The following is a 6,324-nucleotide window of genomic DNA, read 5'->3' on the forward strand; positions in this document are numbered from 1 at the left end:
CTGGTATTTGGTCCTCCAAATGCCGAAGTATGTAGCAGAGCTAACACTGGCTCCTTCTGGGGATGAAATCCTCCCTGTGAGGTCTCAAGAACTACAGATCAATGCCTTCATACAAAACAAGCTTAAAAAACATTTGCCTAGTATTCCATTGGGCATGGAGTCTTTTTAGCATAACATAAAAACTGAAAGAAAAACATATGTACAATACTGAGGCTTGAAAGCCTTAACTGAAATAAATTTTGACAAACAGCCCATTGAATGGGCCATCAAAAAACATTTCCTCCTTCCTTTCGGCCGGCCTATCAGTCGGTTCATCAAAGAGCTGCAAAATTGGATTTATTTGACCATCTACCTCAAACAGTTTGTGGCATTTGAGCTTATTAGGTAGAGATGGTTTATATTCCACCCCCTCTTTGTGTGCTCTCATCCTTGGATGTTCTTCGTGGAAGCCTTTGTACGCCTGCTGAATAACAATGGCTGCTGCGTACTTGACTGTGTCATTTGTGGCCTGCACAATTAATATGAATGATGAACCAATGTATTCTTGTGCAGGGGACACAAGGACTTCATCTGCTCCTGCATCTTCCTTAGAACAGTCCACATCCAAGGAGGTGTCCCAAAACTGTGCATCCTCTTCCTCTGTGATCTGGCAAACTGCCCTTTCAAGCTGTGTGGAGGCCAACTAGGCAGGCTTCGGAATATCAAGACAGATATTATCCATATCAGCCTTGGGCATTGAATTTTGGCCTGCTTCAGTGCCTAATGGGCAATTATGAGGGATTGTCACTTGAGCAGACAGAGAAACATAAGATGATGGGGAGCTTTCTTCTCCCTTTTTGATCACTGGACTGGGGATAACAGCAGGCTGGTCAATTTGCAGATCTGCATAGTCATTAGAAGCTGGGCTGGCTTTAGGCTCAGATTCTTTGAGGATGGTAGGACTTGCTACTGGCTGCTTCTACTGATAAGCTTGTTGTTCTGCAGGTACAACAAACTCACGAGCAGTGCCTCTGGATAATGATTCTTCATAGGCAGCTCTAGTTAAGAAAGGGGCACTACCCTTATCTTCCAAACCATGGACCTCCTCCTCTTCTTCAAACTGCTCTTCTTCCATGACTATATTCTGAAAAAGGGTCTTCACCCTTTGATCTTTGTTTGCATCTTTATTTCTTTGCAAAATCTGCAACTACTTCTTTGCTCCTCTATATAGACTTGGATTTGGAAGAGCAAAGGTACCAAGAGCTCCTGCTTCCTCAGAACGCTGCTCAGCCTCCAATCTGGAAACTTCAGAGGCTAATGACTCTATCATCCTGGCCATTTTTTCGATCATAAGATCTGAGGATGATGAGACCTCTCCTCCCTGTCTTCTCCTATCAGCATTGCCTCCGAGCCTCTCTGCAGCCATGATGTTTGATTCTACTTCAAAGGTTGCCTCTTGCATATGAGCCAAAGAAGCACATCTTCTTTCTCTTAACAGCAGGCAGAACTGAGAATCAAAGGCATTGGCATAAGTAAGCATAGCAGAAACAGGGGTAGGTTTCACTTCAGCTAGTATTCTGTTGTACATATGGTTGAATCTGACGTTGAAATCAGACAACAGCTCACCATTCTCCTTCTGTAAGTTCCCAAATTCAGTATGATAATAGAGCAGATCTTTCTTATTCCCCCAATGCTTTAGGAACACATCATCTAAGGCCTTAATGTCTGCTATAGACCTAGGGGTTAATTCTCTGAACCATTTCCTAGCTTCCCCATCTAGGCTTTGAACGAAAACCCTCATCCACACATCATTTTCACTAATGTCTAAGTTATCAGCATAACTATAAAAAGACTCAAGGTGTTCTTCAGCTGATACTCCCTCTGCACCAGTAAACTTAGGCATATATTTCTGATAATCTCCCGCAGGCATGGGATTCAAAGGAACAGGCAAGACCAAAGGTCCATATCTAGCAGCAATAATTCTTTCTATCTTTGTGGGTGCTTGCTGGCCTGCCATGACTGAGGTAAGTGGAAAGATACTGGTAGATTGAGCAGTATGGATCAATGAAATGGATGATAGAGACAGAGGAATGTGATAAACAACATGGGATGCTTTCTTTCGACTGAGATCTGAAAGGGAAATGAATGAATAAGGAGCTTTATGAATCTCTGAAGCTGATTTCTTCACTAGCAGAGATACATGGGATTTTTAAGGCTTACCTGATCCTGATGCTCCTTTCTACGATGCCTTCTTCGACTTGACAATCTTCTCAGGGTCAGACATTGGAACAGCGGGTGATTTCTGAGGATTTCTCTGAGCATGCCTCACAAACTGCGTCAGAACTGTAATGTGGAGTCGCCAAAGGTTGGTATTCCTCCAGTGGAGTCGCCAGATAGATGATTACAACCAGAATATGTGACCAAACCTTGTCTATCATCAAAGCTTGGAACTGTGTCGTCTCCCAGGGAAGCTGAGCTTCAATCTCCTCTCCCCGACAACAATGCCATTTAATGTTATCACTCCAAGAAACTCTCCTAGGTTGTATCTCGGAGATGCTCGGGAACATTACAAACTCAACAAAATGTTGGAAATGGATGAATGGAAGGAATGATGCATATTCAAGCCAGATAACCACTTCTACTATGCTTAACTCCAGACATGCATGAACACCCCCACACTACAAGGCTTTAGACCACCAATCACTCACAGTTTAAGGAGTAGGTGAATATGGAGAATACTGACCACACCAGCAGATGCACAAGACCATGTGATGGCCAGCTGCAACCAGTAAAAAGGTCTGCAAATCTATTTCCTAATACACAGAGAGGATGATAGCTCTCTGGCACTAAGATAACAGAAACCTGCATAACACATTCAATGATACATACTAGATTCTAACACAGAGGTGGGATGACAGCCCCTCAAATGCTAAATATCAAGAGCAGATGAAAAATGCATAACAAGCACAACCTAGAACAGAGAAGAAGTGGAGAGTGAGCAATTAACAGCAAAAGAAGCTTGTATTAACTAGAAATGAAGATGAAAAGCTTGAGTAACAAAAGTCTCAATAGTCTCCAGAAGTTGGACCTTACATCAAAACTACAACCATCAACCCCTATTACATTTAGTTTTCTGCCTTTTATAGGCCTTTTACAATGATATTAAGCCTTCTGAGGCTTCAGAGGTCTTGATCTGTCCCCCCTGTCTCGTTAATTGTTTGATTCCCTCAATCAGCAAGCCTGGCTCGACGGTTTTCCTTCTCTGACAAAGGAATAACCGCATCCAGATATTTTGGGTAGTGGCTGCGCTGTCTGGGAGCTCTACCGTGCCAGAGACGCCCCACAATCATTATGTTTGTTCTGGCTTCTTTGTGTTGTGGTTCTGTGATCGTTGCTGGTTGATTTGGCTGTGTTGCACTGTCCATGCTCCCTGATCACTTCTGTTGCGGGCCGCATCGTGCTGTGCTGTCGCCTTTCCATTTCCAACCTTCTGTCTCTATCTCTCGGCCTATTTTAGGTGATGGAATGGCTATTCGGGCCTCTGTGATTTCTTTAAAATGCTTAATAATGATTGCTTTATGTTCTATACAGAAAACGCTGTAATACTAAGAAATCCCGCCCATTCTACTTCTTTCGAACTTCAAAAGTCCTCAAGTATGGTTTATTTATCTATCGGGTTCGCCCTTGGGTCGCTGCCGCCTATCACAAGTGGCCTGGCCCTGTGTTTCCCTTTCTATTGAAATACTTTGAAAGACACGAGAAATACATGAAAACAACCTCCTTCTGGACTTCAAATTTCATAGTTTTCACTTCCCGGACCCTTTCGGGTCTGGGCTTCATTGCAATCGCACTGCCCCCGGCTTCCTTTGTATTTCGTTTAAACAACGAAAATACACAACAAATGTTAAAAATGGGCTTTTGCGGACTTGAAACTATATATATTTTGCTTTCGAAACCCATCGGGTTTGGGTCTTATCGCATCGCGCACATATACATGTAAAGGTTGTGCCACTTTGTTTTCCCGATTGCTATCCGTCGATGCGCTGTGGGCCGTTGATCCATGTGCGCGATCGACAGTCCACGTTGAATCACTGATCACGATTGCTCATTGCATACTGTGCGCCGATAACCTATGGCCCGCCTCCCTGATTGCGAACCGCCGATGCGATGTGTCGACCCAATCATCGGTGATCGTTGATCGGTGATGTCTTGCACCTGTTTCCGCTACCCGCCTGTGCCGATTGCGATTTGCCACTTAGATTCGGGCCGTTGATCGGCCAGATCGAACCACTGTTGTGCATTTGGACTGTTAAGCCTACGATTTGGGTTTTTTGACTGTTTAAATGCATTTTTTGCCTCCCGATAGTGCATTTTTGCCCTTCCAAGGGCTCTCCAGCTGCAACTATTTCGATCGGTGGATGACGCTTGATGAAAATTGGAGATTTCAACAGCATGAATGGATCCCTTGGCATGATTTTAAGGAGACTTGCGGACTTTGGGAGTGTAGGAAAAATGAAGGAGAAGAAGAAAATACTCTGCTGCGAGTTCCCTTTTGAGCATAAACACACGGCCAAGCTGGTATTTGGTCTTCCAAATGCCGAAGTATGTAGTAGAGCTAACACATATCATTAAAGTACATTTTTCTTTGCAAATAAGAATAAAAAGTGTTTTGTACTCCCACCTGGAAAATAAATTTGAAAAAGTCAATTTGAGTGGAACACATTATAGAAGCTTCCACTGTCAACCGCGTGGCTTCTTTAAGTTGTTGGAGAAGATATTCTGCTAAACCATTCACTTCCTTCAAGAGAAAATACATCCACTTATTTCCCTTCACTGAAACAGCTTTGAATCTTTCCAAAATGTCTGGAATCACAAGAAGCCCTGCAGATCACATGGACAAATTCACAACGCTATTAAAAGAAAGTGAAATGTCACACGTTTAATTGATTAAAAAATTAAGACTTAGGCATTTTGGCAGTGAGGAATTTTTCTAAGAAAAGAGGGAATATATTCTATTGAAGTTGAAAAAATAAACCATGGAAAAAGAAAAAGGATTCAGTACAGTATGTTTGTATGAAAACTAAGAAACCCGGGAGTGAAGGGCATATTATATGGGTAACTAAGAGACCGGGGCTGGAGGGCATATTATATGGGTTATCCAAAACTGTTCAGGAAAATTCATTGTCATTGGAATTAGATGAAGGAAAAACTTCACATTAGGAAAAGATACGTAGATCCAAACGAATTTTCAAGGTTTTTTTGTCACTTCAAAGGCCCTGAAAATACCTAAGCTCATTGTACTCAAAATCCAATTAAGTAGATTCAAGCCGTTTCAGGAAATTGTAAAGTTCTGAATCATTTCAAAAGCCTTGGAACTCTGAGAGGTGATGAACCCATAGCATCTCAAATTTCTATCCCATGTTTTGCCTTGACCTTGACCAGAAAATAGATGGTTTAGAATCATTTTTATCATACACAGAACTGGTATATTATATTCAAAACAACCTATAAAATTTCATTGTGGCCGAAACCTGGACAAGTAAAAAATTCACAAAAGCCATACATATAGACCATTCGAGCGTTTTTCAAGATACTGGGTTGTTTCAGAAAACAAAATACCCTGGAAAACTCTGGCACGTGGAGAAATTAAACCCTTGGAACTCTGAAATGTAGATCTATACAGATATTAATAAGATATTGGAAATTTTCATTGTGCCCATAAGCTGGAGAAGTAAAAAAATTCACAGAAGTCATACATGCAGGCCATTCGAGGATTTTTCAAGGTACTGGCTCGTTTCAGAAATAAAAAGCCCTCAAAACCTCTGCACTTGGAGAAACTATACCCTTGGAATTTAATTAAAGAAAAGCGAAAACAAGGGAAGTTCCTTTTTAAACTCAGCTCGTCAAAGAGACTGTTAAGCCTAGTCTTTAAATTTTCATACAAATCTTCAATTTCTTTTTAATACAATCTCTGAAAAATACGACATTTTCTTTCTCAGAAATAATTTCACATTCAACAAATATGATTTCTATTCGCCCTACTTTTTGATGAGTTTCCGAAGATGAAATAGATGGTGGAATTGGTGAAAGGTCAGAACAGCTCCTCCTGTAGCAACTATTAGAGAAGCAAAGTCGGTGTGATTATGGGCACTATCTAGGCTGAAACGTGTAGTAGGAATTTGCAGATTTAAATGAGGAAGTGACAGAGCAGTCAGTACTCAAATTTCTCTGCAACTCGGCGAAACTATTCTGCAATTATTTCAATCAGATTGACACTATGAACAGATAATATAGATAACACGGTACTTTTTCACCTTGCAGTGTTGCCTCCTCACAACAACATTG

This window comes from Pinus tabuliformis, chromosome 1_1 (assembly GCF_031772625.1).
Source record: "Pinus tabuliformis cultivar Carrire ecotype Pingquan chromosome 1_1, CPIR1, whole genome shotgun sequence".
In the NCBI taxonomy this organism is placed as follows: Eukaryota; Viridiplantae; Streptophyta; class Pinopsida; order Pinales; family Pinaceae; genus Pinus; species Pinus tabuliformis.